This window comes from Miniopterus schreibersii (genome assembly GCF_964146895.1).
Source record: "Miniopterus schreibersii genome assembly, chromosome: 10".
Taxonomy (NCBI): domain Eukaryota; kingdom Metazoa; phylum Chordata; class Mammalia; order Chiroptera; family Miniopteridae; genus Miniopterus; species Miniopterus schreibersii.
Genome location: NC_138110.1, coordinates 72866298 through 72884168, shown reverse-complemented (window position 1 = coordinate 72884168; position 17871 = coordinate 72866298). Strand labels below are relative to the sequence as shown.

Sequence of the window (17871 nt, the reverse complement as noted above, 5' to 3'; positions counted from 1 at the left end):
TACATTTAGAATTAAAAAAAAAAAATATCCCCGTTTGCCTTTCCTGTACCATGGCCCAGCCTTTCCCAATCTCTCAATTGTAAAACTTGACTTTTCTGAAAGGTAGAAATTAGCTTTTTTTCTTCGCCCCCTTGATTATTTAAACTTTCTTCAGTATTTCTGCTGTTCAGGCTTATAATTATTCACATTAAAAACTATGTTTCTGGTTCGCCTCTATGTCCCATGGCGCCTTACTCATAGAGGCACTAACTACTCAGTGAATGTTTGTTGAACCAAACTGTGTGAACTCAGTTCCATTCTAGCTGCTACTTTTCTAGTAATTATCTCACCCATCTGCCAACCATTTTGGCAGATGTAATGAGAGGTTTTATATGCTATTAATATTATTTAATTTGTCCTCTCTACTTTGACATTTACATTAATTTTTCTCACCTTATTTCCAACAATTATTAACAACGGTGCTTATTTGCAGATGGTGTCAGTGCTGACCTGCCACTCCCTTTAGGCCCCACGCCCACCTCCATGCCTGGGTTCCTCACAGTAATTCCTTTCAGAGCGAGTTTGCAGACTGTCTTGTGGTGTTTTTGCTACTTTTTTGCAAATGGAAAACCATGTGGGTGTAGAATTTTTTTGCTCTCGATCTTTCCCCCTCCTCAGAAAGCTGTGTCATTTCCTTATTTTCTGGTTCAGTATTGCCAAGGAAAAGATCAGTCTCATTAATATCTTTTTCTTTGTAAATATTTTACCCTTTTATCTTGATTCCTATAGAGTTTTAACATTTATTTTTCAAATTTTACATTTTTAACTGACTTCTTCGCTTGCCTTCCTAGTCGGAGACTCCTTTCCTTGTCGGATGCTGGCCTTTGCCCGCTTCATCCATGGGCGTTCTCGTAGCTCCTCTCCCTTGTCCTCTGGCCCTCCTCTGCCCTATTCCTTTGCTTCCCACTTTCCGTTTCTGCCCTCTGTTGGCCATCTTCTCCTACCCCGTTTTCCTCTCTCCTTCCTTCAGGGCCTGCGTTTGATGACTGCGTCTCCACCTTGGTCCCTCCTTTACTCTGCTTATTTGGCTGATAGATTTTGTTCCTACTCTTTGAATACAGAATTTAACTCAGAGTTTGCACTCACATCTCAACCGTCACACCTCTCTTTCTCACTTCTCTTACTCCACAGAAGCTAATTCTTTGCTCGATTGCAGTAAGTAATACAGTCAAATACTTTATTTCCGGCGTCTTGAATACACTGTTCCCCTTGTTTTCCGTTGCAGAATCATTTTCCCTGGAGAGCCCCTGTTGTTGGCTTTTGTTGAGGACTGCTGTTGCTTGTTTAAATTGTTTGCTAGTGGTCTTGCTTGCTTGTTAGTGATGCTGGCTGATGTTTGTTCATGTTGTTGCTTATGTTTGTGGTTATTTGTGCTTGTTGCTTTTACCTGGTTGGGCGTTTTCTTTGGTTTCCAACAGTGCTTACCTTCTTTCTTGTTAGAAGTCTTTGCCAGGTCCCAGGCTGAAGGACTGGTCTAAGTGGACTGCCCTTTGCCAGATTCTTGGTATCTGTCAGTCATTTGTCTAGCTCAGCTTGCATTTCTGAAGAGAGATGGCCTATTCCCATTGCACTTGATGGGACTATGTAAAGGAAGATTTATTCACAATAAATAGAAACATATTCATTTTTTACTTTGGCATAAATGTGGCCTGAAAAACTGTCTTCTTTATAGGACACTGTGTTAGCTCTTCCTCCTTCTGCCTCTCCCTGTTACCCCCTTTATGTGCCTAGACAGTGTGCAATGGCCTATTCCTTCCACCCTGGCTGTGAGTGACAGTTGATGCAGAAAGGACACTAGCAATGGGGATGGTTGGGTTGGGATGATGAAATATTTTAGGCTACTTCCAAAAGGAGGCCCCTCCTAGAAGATTCTGCAATAGGGGTATGGAGAGGCACGGGTAGAAATCTGTCTTTCTGTCTTACCTTGCTGTTGTTTTCACAGACACTTACCTGTCCATGGGTTTATTGATGGAACTATCTCTTAGCATCTGTTTCATTATCACTCAAGCTTCCAGACCTCAAAGTGTTTGCTAGTTTGTATTTCTTTCTGCATTTTCATTAGCATTTTAATGCACAACTAGATGAGAGTGGAATAACTGCCACTGGTTTTAGCAGCTGCTATTGTAGGGGAGGAAAGATATCTTTCCTATCCTTCTAAGTTCTTCTGACTAGTCCATAATCAAATTGATATGAGAGATTAATAGGAGAAAATAACCAAATGCATTTTGTATGTACGTATTCCATATTCTCAACTACAGGCAGTTGAGGCTTATATACCATCTTGAGATAAAAAGAATTAGGGGGTGGGGGGGTGGAGGGGTTGTGGTTTGAGACTTCAAAGGGCCATTTGCATGGAGATGGCAAAGCAAATGTTTGGCAAACAAATGTTTTCTGAGCTGTCTTTCACAATGGGACACAGAGAGGAGGGCCTTGTAGGTTCCTCCCTAGCACACTTAGTGCATATTAACCTATAGTTAGTTACTTGTATTGATATTTCCTTTCCTGGAGCAGATCCTCTGTCTTAAATTCTTTTCAGTTAGGGAGAAAGTCAAAGGTTCTTCATGCATCTTTTGTTCTTAAAAATAACCAGCTCAATATAATCAGTACCCCCCCCCCCCAAGAAAGCATATTTGGGGGTGGCAACCTTTGCTCCCCATCACCATCATGGGCTAGAATTTTTTACTAGAGCTTAGCTTGGGGTCACCTTTTTAATGGCCTTTCCCAGTGTAAGTTTCTGTCACCCTTTCCTTTCTCTAATGAAACTGCAGGGTCGCCCTCTAGGACCACTTTCTACTCTCTTCCCATGATTAGTGAGGTTGGCAGTAGGTCTCTGATCTCAATCCAGGAAGGTGAGCAAAAACATTGGGATATTTTTCCCATCGGAATGAGTCTTTCTGTACTTTGTTACTTATCTGTCCCTTTCTTCCACTGTCTACTTTTTGGGTAGAGATTTTAGGTCGTAGTAAGTCTTTTAGAACAAGGGGAAGAAAAAGTGAAAAGTTGTTCTAAGTGGCCCACATGTAATATAAACCAGATAAGCCCCTAAAGAGATGCGTTAAACTCTTTCTTCTTTTCCAGTTTTTCAGTACAGTGTATGATTTGAAGGATTTAAAGTGCTCACTTAGTTTACAAGGGAGCATTAATTTCGTGTTTGAGTATCTGCCCTGTGCTGGGTCTGGAACTGAAAACCAAAATATTTCTCAAGTTTGTCTGCAAGTTTTATTTAGGAACACTTACTGCTCAGTCTACAAAACTCTTCAGAAATCCACTGTTGTACCCAGTGTGCCTACTGATGTTTTAAGCCTAAATTGATATAATACCTAGGACTTAAATAGTATCATGTCTAGTAATTAGATGAACATTTTTCCTGGTTAGCAGTTAGAATCCATGAACCTTTTAGGTAACTGAGGTCTGAGAGCTATATTATAAATATATATCTTTTGAATTAAGGGTATAGTCTATTTTAAGGAATTTTTCTAGTTTTGCAGACTTCCATTACTTAACATTTTTATATTTTAATTGGGTTAATAAAGCATAAATCGCCGACATCATCATGGCATATGAGATGCAGATGTGAAACATTCCTGTAGGGAAGCCTTAATGGAGTCAAGATGGGGCAGGGGAGCTCACCACTGGGGCAGTCACAGCCCGCAGGTATGCAGTGACATTTAAACAATGTCTACTGAAGCCAGACAACCAGTTCACTAGATTAATTAAAATACAAACTAACCCTGATCCGGTGTTTTGATAACGGCCACAGTGCTGTCAAAGTTGGAATCAGCCAAATGTTTGACATTGCTCTCATTAAAACCGCAATGGAATTGCCCTTATGGTTTCTCATAAACTTTTGAATTTGCCTTTTAACAAAGAAGACGTTTAGCATCCCTGACTGTTCTCTCAATATTTAGCTGATACACACGGTTAATTTTTTTTTAATTAAAGGTGACAACCTCATTTTCCCTGCCTCATCTTTCCCACTCTTTATGGGGCCTTGATGACACAATGGCAGGCTTATACTTTCTCATACATTGCCCAGTCTGGCACAATTCCACAGGAGTAGGAGATTGTCTACGCTATCGATGGTCAAATGCAGGTGTTTTATTTGTGTGTTTGTTTATTTTGAAAATCTTTTTTTTTTTTTAATTTATTTTTTAAGTCCTTACCTGAGGATATGTTTGTCATTGATTTTTAGAGAGAAGAAGGGGGAGAGAGAGAGAGAAACATTGATGTGAGAGAGAGACATTGCTCAGTTGCCTTCCGCATGAACCCTGACCAGGGATTAAACCTGCAACTCCAGTATGTGCCCTGACCAGGAATTGAACCCACCACATTTTGGTGTACAGGGTGATGTTTCAACCAACTGAGCTACACCAGCCAGGGCCAGGTGTATACATATTTTTAAATCCATTGTATACTATGTCTGTAAAATATAACACAAATGAATTACTGGAATAACAAAATGAAAAATGAGAGATACACAAAATGTAAGTCCCAGCGTTTTGTTATTAGACTCAATGGTCATAAAATTACTCTGTCCAATTGCTCTTAAAATTTCTGAGTACTTGTGCCCTGACTGGCATGGCTCAGTCGATAGAATGTGGGCCCGTGCACCAAAGGGTCCCCGGTTTGATTCCCAGTCAAGGGCATGTACCTGGGTTGCAGGTTTGATCCCCTGCCCCAGAAGGGGCGAATTGATTTGTCTTTCTCACGTCAGTGTTTCTCTCTCTCTCTGTCTCTCCCCCTCTCTCCCTCCCTTCCACTCTCTCTAAAAATCAATGGGAAAAATATTCTCCCTTGAGGATTAACCAAATAAATAAATAAATTTCTAAGTACTTGCATTTAATTTCTGTACTTACTGTGGAATGGTAGCAAAGAGTTTACAGACCATACTCTCTGAATTACTGCTCCGGACTTGCATTTCTCCGAGAAACACCCCAAGATTCTGTGAAAAAGGATCTGACACACCTCCGCCCACTAAAAGTGCTGACATGGGCAAAACCATGACATTCCCTTAAGGCCCCTTTTTTCAGAAAATATCCATCAAAACTGCTCCTTGGCTGTGACATCTGAGAGCACTTGGGATTCTACACTACTTGTGACTTTTGTTTGTTGCTCAAATTGCTCACTTAAAAGTATATTTAAGTTCGTTCTTGCCCCTGGTTGGAATGGCCTCAGATATAAGGAAGAAAATACACCCACACATGAATACTTATAAATGTATATAGATATATATGAATGAATGAATATATGTGCGTATATATGCATTCTTGTTTTCTCTTCTTTTTTTTTCAGAAAAATCCTAATAAATGCACATATGATAGCTGGAAAGAGAGGAGGGTTTTGGCCACATTTACCTTTGGTATAGAACTTAGCTTATTTAGAACCCAAGCCCTGAGAAGGTTTGGCACTGTTCTGATGTGTAAGTGAGAATCAGTCATGAATGGCTGTCCTTTCCCTCAGCCAGGACGGAAGGGTTCACTGTAAGTGCAGTAAGATTCTGAGAACCACTTAAGTGCTCATGAATAGAGGACAGGTTAAATAAATTAGGGTGTATATATATACAAGGGACTTTTATATAACTGTATGAAACATGAAGGCAACAGACAAGACGTAAACGAATGAACATGAAATGTATACGTCAATAAAATTTTACTTACGGACATTGAAATTTGAATTACATATCGTTTTCACATGTCATGAAATATGGTTCTTCTTTTGATTTTTTTTAAAAAGCTGTCTAAAAATATAAAAATCGGTCTTAGCACCCAGGGCATACAAAAACAGGCAGCCAGCGATTTGGCGTTTGGCTGGAGCTGGCCGACCCTGCCACAGGCATGTGCCTGGGGTCGAGCGCTGGGTCACCCGATGCTATTTGACTAAAGAAGATGCTGCCAGCTTTCCAAAGTGACTGTACCCAGTTTACAACATGTAAATGGTTTTTTTAATGAACGGAGGATGTGGATTTTAGTGCTTGGATTTTGTGATGGTTTACTTGTGACTCCCCACTGGTTGCGATCGTCAGAAGTTCGATGTTTAGATAACTGACTGGCACTGCACTCATTAGCAAAATTAATTAAAATGTGTGATTGGAAAGTGTTGCATGTGCACCTTTTATTTTGTTTATCCTTTGCTATTAATGGACCAGATCAGGAAACAGTTTATTTTTTTATTTTGAATTTTATGTTTCCTTGAACAGTTCTGTAACCTTAGCCACACATGCTCTACTTGTAAAAAGCTTTCAAGTGTAATTTCTCTTTTTAAAATGGATTATGTTTCCTATTTTAATAAACTATTGGGGCCATGTGCGGTCAGCGTTTGAAATTATATTTGGGCTTTTGAAAGCTCTCCTCTTGTATAATCTCAGTGAATGGGCCCTATTGATTTACTGTTCAATTTATCTTGCTAAAGGTATATTAATAATGTTTCAAAGAGTAATGTATCACTTACAGGAATGCTTGTGTAAAATATCGTTAACCATAACAGTATTTATACAACCAAGGCGTACATTTATATTCCTGCTAAATTAATTGGGGGAGGAGGAGCTGCTCCTTGGTGTTCTTCTGAAGTGCTGTGATGTAAATGACAGGGACTCTCTAAGGGTCCTGTTTGAGTGGCAGATGGTGGGAAAGTATTAACCGCTTGTGCTCCTAGAGGGCAGCTACTTAGTCATGCATGGAGAAGCCGGGTCGCGTCCCCCGGGTTGGGCTTTTATACCTTCCCCCAGGGGTGGGCAGAAGCTCACGTCTGCATTGCTGTGTGCCCCTGACGAGCCATCGCCCCTTGTGGTGTAAGCAGCCGTCGGAACACTTTGGTTCATAAGACTCATTTGGTTTTGGCGATTGGGGTTGATATTTAGTTTAACAGAAGAAAGGGGGTTTACGCTCCGACCTCTCCATGAAAAGCAGATTTTATTACTAACTGGGAGCAGCGCTGAGCCCACTCGCAGGGGGAGAGGCACCTTCCAGAAGGAAACCGAGGCCAGAAGTTTGCTCCTTCCTTTTCCTGTTCCTCCCGCTCTTCTCCCTTTTTTCCTAAATTCCCTTCTGGTCACGATGCTGGCTCAGGTGGCTGAGAAACAAATGAACTCTGCACCAAGCCCAGGAATTAGCCTCTATCCTTCTTTCCCCTATAAGAGAAGACCTCCTTCTAATCTACTGTACTCTTTTGAATAACTGTCATATACCAGGACCTTGAAACTTCTGGGTTAAACAGAAATGCTAGTTGTGAATTTCAGGTTTTTTGTTTGAATTTTTTTTCTTTTTGGTAATTCTTATTATACTAATGGAGGGTAGCAAGATATGGCTGTTAGTAGTAGTAGCCACTATCTGTAATATTGATAAGTAGATATAGATAAATTTATCTAAAAATTAACAGGTTGATACATAACTATATCTATAGATATGCTTAAATAATACAGATGTATCTTTCCGTGTAACATAGATGTAGATCCAGATATAGAGGTGATATACAGATAGATAGAACTAATATATAAGAGAGGGTCTGAGCTATTTACTGAAACATCACCAGCATAGGAGCTAGCACCTGGCAAGTAGCAAATGCTCATTAACTATTAGTTGAATGAGTTGCAAAAGAAGCTGAGTGGAGGGTGTGGAGGTCAGTTTGATAAACAGCAGCACTTACTCCTTCGAGCATCCTCAGAATGCACCCAGCAGAACAGAGGTGTCAGTCCTTTGGAGTTTATGGAAAATTATGGAATGTGAGAAACCTGGGAGCTTAAAAACATACTGAAGCCAGGGCCCTGCCCCTGAGATGCTCATTTAAGGGCCTGGTGCAGGGCTCAGGCGTGGCATTTTTAAAAAATGCCTTGGGTGATCCACTGGTCTAGCAGGAGAAACAAGCGGTGTACGGATGTAAAGATACTAGTCTGTTTTTGACGGATGCAAGTGATTAGGCCGGATAACTGTGCTCAGTGCAGAAGGATCCACTGTGGACCCAAGTAGGCTCCAAGTGTTTCCTGGGGGGGGAGGAGGGGAGACTTGTGGGTAAGATTCAGGTAGAGGAAGGAACTGGACTGCTGTCCCAAGTGGACGTGGTCACTTGAGCAAAGCCTGGGAGGTGGACATAGGTGTGACATCTCTGTAAGAAACAGGAGTAGGTCAGCTTCACAGACCAAAGTTTAAGGTCAATGTCAGATTGAAGCTTTCTAGGTTACAGCGTGCCTCTTATGGTAATCTTTTTGCTTAGCTTCCCTACCTTATGTTAGCTTGTAATATATAGAAATGTCCTTGTATGACCTTCTCATGAACTCTTGAGTATTTTGGGCTTTCATTTAGGTCAAATATACCAAGCTACTTGTGATCACAAGACCCTGCTCTACTTAAAGAGTCTAGTTAAATATTAATGTGAGGAAATTTGCTCTTGCATATTTTCACAAGTAATTTCTTTAATGGGTATTATGCATTTTGCATAATTTAAACTCAGACATCTGGGTGATTTGCTCACCGGGCAGAGAGTACTGTTTCATCAGAAAGATCTACATGGCATCTTCTCCGAATGCCTGCCAATGGTTAGCTTGTGCGACATTTAGAGAATCACATTTCTGCAGTGGGAAGTGTAGTGGAAATTGAACTGCTCCATGAGTTTCTGTTCATTAATAGGAAAATATTCTATTTACTGCTTAGGGGCCAATATGCCAGGAAATTGAGGTTTCTTAGTACTATGGAGGAGGTGGCCAGGTTCGTTTCTTACTCCTGCCCTGGTGAGTCTGGGACTGTTCATCATCTGTTCTAATTGTGTTTCTTTTGACCACAGGTACCGAAATGTAGATTCTTTCAAAATCATGGGAAAATGCAAAGGCTTCTGTATCCCTGCTTCAGGTGTTATCATGTAATAGGTTCCAATCTGACGTCAACTTTATGACACTAGGGACAGATACTTAGGATATGTAAATTATTTGTGGTGATAGTGTTTTAGGATCCAGTGTTCACATTTAAAGAAGATTGCCTTATAAGCCTGACTTATTCTGGTCTTTTTAATTAGTCATTTGAGCTTTAAGAGCTGTTTTTGCCTAGCAAGGAGAGTGAAAACAGGCCGGGGGGCCAGAGGTATTGGTGCTGTTCATTAGTTTGGCTCTCTATGACTCCAACCTGATCTCTCTTTCCCTGGTCTTGACTTGTTGTCCTGGACCCACAAAGATTTAGGGGGACAATTTCTCAAGCAGGGAGAGCAGCATGTGCAAAGGCCCTGCAGCAGGAATGAGGAGGCCACTGGCTGGTGCATTGCAAGTCAAGTGGAGAGTGGAGGGAGATAGGATTGGAGAGGTAGGTGGGGGCAGATTGAGATGTGGGGCCATTTCAATCTAAGTGCATGGGAAAGCATTGTAGAGTTCTATGCATGACTTTAAAAAAAATTTTGAAAGACAGAGAGCAAGGGAGAGAGGGAGAGAGAGAGAGATAGAAACATAGAAACATCAATTCGTTCCACTTATTGATGCATTCATTGGTTAATTCCTGTATGTGCCCTGACCAGGGATCGAACCAACAACCTTGGCATATTGGGACAACACTCTAACCAACTGAGCCCCCTGGCCAGGGCCTATGCATGACTTCTTAAGGTTTTGAAAAGATGCCTCTGGCTGTCATATGGAGAAGAAGGTGTAGGGTAGTAAGCGAGGGAGCAGGAAGACCAACTGGGGCATGTCAGACTCCAGGCAGGAGACGTTGTTAGCCGGCCAGGTGAGTAGCAGTGGAGACGGGAAGCTGTGGCTGATTCAGACTCTCCTTCAGGAAGAGCTGATGGACCACTGATGGTGTAGTTACGGGTTTGAGGCAAAGAGAGGGATCAACGGCGGCTTCTAGGTTTACCCATTTGATTATGTTTTTTCCTGTGGATTGCTGAATCTGTCCTCCCACCCGATCCTTCTTCCCGGGGCTTCATTCTGATGGTGCTCCCTCGCCTCCCTAGGTGTGTGGTATCTGGCAGACCTTTTCAGTTTAGGTAGATTTCCGGGCTTTAATTTTCACAGACTGTTCTTTCCCTGTTCTCCGTGTGTGTTTTAATCTGATTCCGATTCCAAGAGCATAATTAATAGAGCTTTCACCTGAAGGGTCCCATGTTACCGATCAGCTTTGCGGGGACACGGAACGTGCCATTAGCCAGAAAATATGGTTTTCCTTCACTTCATCATTCTCTCTGGGAACGCAGCAAAAATCAGGTTATTTTCTTATTCTTGGAGGGACGGAAGGAAGTGCTTGTCCCTGTTCATCGTAGCTCGCTCGGGCCGCCTGGGCAGAGGGTGGAGGAGATGGGACACGTGGCCGAGGCGGTTGACCGGTGCGGCCTCACTGCCTTCCCGGTCACCGTGGCAGCTGTTTCCTCTCTCTGTTGGACGGACAGGCCTCTTTCTTTGTGCAAAGAGATGCACAGAAGACAGTGCTTCATTTTGGGGTGAATGCCAGCTTGTGGTATATTTCCAGGATTTCAGGGCTCATTGATTTGTGTCGAAAATGACTGCTTATCGTTTGTATATTGCAAAAGAAACGTGTAAATTACTTGACAATTCTTGCTAGTCAAACTGGTGAGTAGTAACTCAGCAATACCCGTTTGCTGAGCTGTCTACAAAGTATAGCTAAGAAAGTCAGGATTTTTTTTCCCCTAGCAATAAAAATCTTTTGGATATTTATCAGTTTTTTTCAACTCTTGCAAACTCTCCAGTTTTCGTATTTCGTGTTAAGAAGCGTATGTAAAACAGTTGAGAAGACTGTCTCTGCTTAGGGTGCACCAGCCTATAGTAATTGTCGCCTGGGGGCTAGTGTTTCTCAAGCTGCCCCCTCCTTCCTCATCTTGAACCTCACTCTCCTGTCTCCAGTCATCCTGCCGGATTCATGCTCTGCAGTGCCAGCCATTTCCCGTGTTCAGAATTCCTGGTTTCTGACTCAAATAATGACCCACATGCCTGGCTTTTCAGATCATTCCCCCAGGTTTATCAGCTAAGCTGGGCGTCCAGCAGTTCCTCGTGCACAGACCCATGTTTGCTACTCTTCCATGTTTTCAGGAAATCCCCCAAGCGTGTCTTCTTTCCCTCTTGTAACTTGCTGAAGTCCTGTTCCTGACTTTGATGTTAAATAGGCAGTTGGAGATGACATCACAGATTTCAAAGACACGAGGAGATAAAAAGCTAAGCAAACATCCCACCGTGCCGCAGAAGTGCCCCCGTGAAATCCCTCCTAGGAGGCAGGTGCTGAGGACGAGGAGAGCCAGTGGGGTGGCCTCGGCTTGTGCCTTGAAGCTGAATGAGCGAGTCCCTGACAGCCCCTTCAGTCCCCTCAGCTCCGAGAGGAGCAAGCTGACTTTCCTGTCCTTGCTGAGGAGTCAGAACTGGCAGGTGCGGGAGCGGGGATGGTGTGGGAAGCAGAGCCGAGTCTCTGGAAGCAGAGGCCCGGTAAAACCGTGACGGTGAGAGCAGCCTTCCCTGAGGAATGGGATCTCTTCTCAAGCAGAGGGAAGGCGCCAGCAGAAGATATTTAACCACCTTTGTCAAGCCAGGGCAGAGCCTAGGAACTGTCTTTCTAGGCCACCAGCGAGATCTCCGGGCCTGTCCCATTCCACCTGGCTAGAGAAGATGGGGAGACTGCAGGCACTCAGCCTTTGAGCCGGGAGGGTGGTAGCTGTGGCGGGGCGGGAGTCCAGGGCCTGCCCATCCTGTGTTCGAGCATGCAGACTTTCCGGCCAGACACGCCTAAGCATACATGAGGTGAGTGAGAAGAGCAGGGCAGTCATATAAACGTAGCCTTGCGGTGGATGGACAAATGGATAGATGGACAGACAGACAAACAGAATGCAAGAAAAGGAGTGACGCATGCCAAAGACAAAAGGTCCAGATCTAGGTGAAAACATGCCTCAAGGCATAGAAGGGAATTGCTTACAATTGCCTCGTTCTGTGGAACAAGTTAATGAGAAACAGAAATTCAATAAAAAAGAGATGAGAAAAGAGAGCTTGCCATAGACTCTGAGGTCTAAGGCAACACCCGTTGCAGGACTAATAAATAAAATGAGAACTATCAAGGAAAACAATAGATGCCATTGAAATCAAATTACTGCACGTTAAAGGCTTGATAACCTCACTGCACACAAATGAAATAAATGATCAAGATATTAAAGCAATCAGGAGCTGAAAGAGAAAGAAGACCAAGACAGTGTATATAAGGATCATTGGTGTCCCCAAGGAAGAGCGTCCACAAATAAAACAGAAAATGAAATACAAAAACGAGAATTTGCATGCAATGAAAATCAAACACGGGAACCGAGCCTGCAGATCAGAAGAGTGAATTGTGTTCCAGGAAAATTTAGAGTAGAGAGTGTTTAATACCGGGATCAGCCTAGTTAAACTGTTGGGTTTCAAGGGTAAAGGAAACGTTTTTTCAAAGATACAGGCCAAAAGCCAAGTTATCTGCCGTGGACTAAAAGTCAGACTAGCTTCATGTTTCCTGAAGCAGCGTTCGGTTGCTGAAGACAACGGAGCCCTGCCTTGGTCCCAGAGAAAGGAAAGGTGCCCAGCCTGCGGCCCGGTGACGCAGGCATGTGGTCTCAAACATGGACCAGCTCCAGCAGTGTTGCTTACAGCCAAAACGCGTGTGAAAATACATGTATGCAGTGCTGTCAGCCTCTGAATATGTTTTGTACTGCCTCACGTAGAAGGATATTTTAGGAAGTATCTCTTGTAGTGAGAAACATTTCGTTGAAATTCAACAAGTATTTGCCTAATATTAAATTCAGATAACATCACATGCATCTAAAATAATAATAATAAAAAAAGCAGCTTTGCTAGAGGATGCTTTTATGAGTCTTCCTGCCTGCCTCCTCGCACCCGCACTGGGCATGTGCTCCAAGCCCCGAACGTGGCATTTTCCTCCTGTTCTGTTGAGTGTTGTAGTCAGGTTGGCAGAAATTAAGTGCCCTTTACAAAAGCCCACTAGTTAGTGAAACACATAATTAATTCTCCACAAAGAGATTCTGATATTTAATTCTTCGCTACTCCCCCAGCCGCCCCCCCAAAGTCCACTTATAATCATGTACTCCCTGCAGTGCCAAATAATCAGCAATTATTGAGTGACTGCTGCGTACCCAGTGCAACTGTATTCACCTAACACAGTGTGAGCAAACACAGTTTCTAGAGCTCTGACTTTACGTGCCACAGACACATTCCCAGAGTTTTCCCAGTATTTCCCAAGCGAGATCTAGCTCTCAGGTAAGCTTCTTGAGGGGGAAAAATCATTTTTTGTTGTTGAGAAATTTTTGTATTGGTTTTCACTTGTCCCTTTTCAGGAAAGCTGTTGAGTTTTGTCAGACACAGTGCTAGATACAAAGGATGTGGCCGTGACTAAGAGGTCGAATCCCTGCTGGCTGTGGATTTTATAAATGAGTATAGCGGTTGCAGGGGATGCTCATGGGGAGCCAGCCCACCTGTGGCCTGCTTTCTTCCCTCCCATCCGGGCCGCCCTGCCTGCAGCTCACCTGCACCACTGGAGTCTGCCAGAAGGGATGCTGCAGTTGTCCCGGCACAGCGCACATGTTTTAAATTCAGTGGTTGAAGGGAAACATATTGAACATATTGTTTGCAAATGTAATGAACATACTGTTTAAAATAAGCTGATTCTGTGTTTTGACACTTTTAGTCAGGCCACAGTTTCCTTTTAATGCAAATATTGGTTGCCAAAAGATTTGTTTCAATACAAAATATGTGCAGCTATACATATTTTATCACTTTTGTTATTTGGGACACAGTGTGCTTGGGGTTGGGGGAAGGATCACCAGCTCTGCTATTTAAATATTCCATCTTATCAAAGAGGTGTTTCATAAATTATGCATAACAGTAGATGCCACTCAATAAATATTTCATATGTGATAGGTATTTTTGTCTGAAATCACTTTTTCACTTGAGCAATGATTTAAACCCTTGTTTTTAGTTTTATGAGGTGACACTTTTATAATATGTAGTGGATGCAGCTTGAATGTCATAGAGCTTTGGGGCAGCGTTCATCATAAATTCATCCGCCCCCATCAGTCCTGGAAAACTTTGTCTTAATTCAGGCTTTACCCATTCTGCGTACGGAAAGTGTGTGTGAGTGCGTGCCTGAGCATGCATGCTGGGAATTGGTGGGGGCAAGTAATGCTTTTGATCTAATGGCTCCAAAGTTATCAATTCAAATGATTTTCAGAGTCTCTGAGACTTATTTCAAGGAAGGAAAAAAATTGTTTTTCAGTGGTTAAAAAAAATTAAACTGGGATGTAGTCCAAAACAATTTCTCTAGTTTGAGTGGGAGCTATTAGAGTTTAAAATATTGCCCTGGGAGGGGGGGTTATTGTCCACTTTTTTGCAGAAAGTACATATGTCTCTGGACTTAGGAGAACACTCCCTCCCCTTTTCTCATGAACCCGGAGACCTGGGACAGTTCATTGCCAGGAGGCTACCTGCTTACCAGGTGTGCAGTACAGTCACAGTGCTGGGCTACCAGACCTTCCAGTGAGGACATTGTTTTATGAAATGGAACTATATGAGTAAATTCTCCATTGTAATATGTATATTTTTAAAAATCACATACTTTTTAACTTCTACTTGAATTCCGTGGGCAGGAGGGAAAGCATGAATTCTATAGTACCCCAGAGGGAAGAGCAGGGTCAGCTTATTTAGAGTGCTCATTTCAGCCAAGAATTGCAAGGGCCTTAGTGTAGCAAATCAAGATGACTGAAGCTCCGACCTCGAAGCCTGAGGCCTGAGCCCCGGATGGGAACCTGGCTGATACGAGTAATTGAAGAACACTGACATGCTTCATTTCCTTTTCTTGAATCTAGGTTATGCACTGGCCATTTTCTTGGGATCTGTTTAATGGTTGTTAAATTAAATTGCTTTCTTTTAAGTGGTAGCGCTTTTTTTTAACCATCTCTTTTTACCACTTCATTTTCCTGCCTTCTTGCGTGACTCCAGCTCTGCACCTTTGAGACCCAAATGCCTGCAGACGTGAAGGCCTGAGGGACTTCCGTTTCCACTGGCCTTCCCCAGAACCTCTTAAGAGCTCATCTGCAAGGTTGTGAAGCTCTGAATCCTTCACCTAGAGAATGGCAGATTTTATACATTGTTTTAATATTTAAATGATATAAAATGCATTTAGCCACTATGTTTTAGGCATTGCTGGTGTTGGAGCTTCAGAGCTGTGCCTTGGTCACTGTTGTCTTATTGTTGAGATGGGGTGGGGAAGGGGTTCACTAGGAGAATCCAGCTTGGAACTTGCTCCCCTGTTGCTCCTACTAGGCCTATAATCACAGAGCACAATGTCATGCTGTTGGATGTGACTCAGCATGAACTCAGCACAGCCCACCCTCAGGGCTGGAATTTTCACCTTCAGTCTTCTGGAATTTGTCTGTTTTCCCTCAGACTTGCCAAAAGCCTGATTTTAGAGGTTTTTTGTGTGTATTTTTTTGTTTGTTTTTATCTTGGCTCAGATGGGTCTAGTGGGACATTAAGACACAGGCCTGCGAGTCTCTTCCCTGAGGGGCTGCCATTGACCCTCCTTCCTGCATTTCTCTGAACTCACTCTAGTTTGAGTGGGAGCTATTGGAACTTAAATATTAGTTCATTTGACAAATATTAATTGAGGAGTTACTGTGAGCCAGGAATGAAATTAGGTACTGGTTGACAGTGTTTATATAATACACTTGTATATATGTTATATAATGATAATTGCTAAGGAGAGAAACAAATGAGGATAAGGTGATTACTATCTTGTATGGAGTGATGGGGGAAGGTGGCTTTTGAGCAGAGACCTGAGGAAGTGAGGGCCATTATATATTTATATAGGGAATTCTCAGCTGGGGCTGTTTTTTTCATCCAGGGGACATTTGCCAGTGTCTGGAGACATTTTTGGTTTTCACAACCTTGCTGAGGGAGAGTGTGTTATTGGTATCTAGTGGCTGGGGATGCTGCTAAACATCCTATAATACACAAAATATCTCCCCATAATGAAGAATCATCTGGTTCAAAATGTTAATAGTGCTGAGGTAGGAGAAACGAAGGACTAGGTGATACAAGAGACAGAAGGAAAAGGAAATGCAATGACTAAGCCCTGAGGTGAGGTAAGGCGGCAAGTTTGAGGACAGCAAGGAGTTGTAGGTTCCTAGAGAGGCGTGAGGAAGGGGGAGAGTGGCAGGAGACTAGAGTCAGCAAGGCATGTGATCATGTAGTGCTTTGTAGAATGATACAAAGACTTTGACTGTTATCTCAGAGAAACCGGAGGCCACATAAATGATCTGAGCAGAGGTGTGTCCTGCCCTAATATCCCTCTGGCTGTTGAGTAGACTATGAAACAGCTGGGGCTTGAGTGGTAGTATCCTTGATCATTGCAGTGATACAGGCAGAAGATGCTAATGATTGGGTTCCGGGAGGAGTGTGGAACAGGTGGCTTGATGTTATCAGATTGTAACTGAAATGCAGATTCTGCTGCCTGCTGTATGGAAAACCAAACTTGTAAGACAGGTGTGATAAAAGGAAAGAGGTTTATTCAAGTGCTGGCATCTCGAGAAGATGGGGGACTTTTCCCAGTCCTCAAAAACCCATCTTAAAATCTCAGTGCAGGCAGAGGTGTTTTTTATAAGGAGGTAGAGGGAAAGCAGAACTAAAAGATCAGGGGAGGGGCTGTGGACGTGCAGGCAGTGTCCTTGCTGGTCCTGATATGGATTTTCATGGTCAGCATCCTTGAGTTGGCCATGTGGCTTTTTTTTTTTTTTTTTATCAGTAAACATCAGTGTCTGGGTGGTCAGCGTTAGCCAGAGTCTTGAAGATCAGGCTGCTCCTTAGGTTCACACAGGAACTGAAACTGCTGGATTGTGAAGAATACTCAAAAAAACTTTTAACATGTAAGCTCTAGTCTTGAGAGAAAAATCAGGTTAGAGTAACAAGCTCAGTTTAACCTTTACTAAGATTAATATGGGTAGCTTTATATAAGTATAGTGTATCCATTCCCTGTTAACACGATTGGGGGCATATTTTGATGCCAGAGTCAACACTAGCTATGTAGGGTTAAGAGAAAGAAAAGAACAAAGTAGAGCCATAGTTTTGGATCCAAGTAACTGTAAGGAAGGTTGACATTCACTGAGAAGGGATCATGTACAGGATTGGGTTGATTTTTCAATGCATTAAGTCTGAGCTGCCTATTTGGCATCCTCACAGGTATATTGAGGTAGGCAGATGTGTGTGTGTGTGTGTGTGTGTGTGTGTGTGTATGAGAGGTCTGCCTAGGGATTTAGATTTGAGAGTCATCAGCGTATAGATTGCAGGTAAAGTTGAGACAGAGTCCCTTTATCTACAGAGATGACTGTAGATACTAGACTTCCAAGGATGAAAGACCCAATGGAATGGGTTCAGGAGAGAGCAGGAGGGGAGAAATTGGAGCACCACAAGTGTAGGGATCTTTTTGGAGGTGATTTTCTCTAAAGGGGCAGAGAGAAATTGGTGACAGCTAGAGGGAGATACAGGGCCAAGGGAAGTGGTGGTGGTAGTGGTTGTTGGTGGGAGATTCATAGCAGATTTGTGTGTAGGTGGGAGGGATCCCTAGATAGGAGACAGAGATGTGTGTGGTGCAGGGGTAACTAATGCACAGGAAAGGCTTCATCTTAGGAACATGCACAGTTTTTCCATAGTAACTGCAGAGAAGAGCCAGCAGATCAAGAGACATCTAAGTATTAAGTGAAATAAAGGTTTTGAAGAGGGAGAAAGATTCCTTTGTAGTCAGGTGGTTATAGAACCTTCCCTAAGGAAGGCAAGGTTTCAGCTTTGTTTCAAAGAGGCTGTATAAATCAGGTAATACGTTTAATTCATTT

The 17871-nt window shown here is 42.7% G+C and overlaps 1 protein-coding gene across 2 annotated transcripts in view; it reads left to right on the top strand.

Moving 5' to 3' along the window:
- KIF16B (kinesin family member 16B) overlaps positions 1-17871 on the top strand; it is a 197312-nt gene that overhangs the window by 80373 nt on the left and 99068 nt on the right. The window lies entirely within an intron of this gene.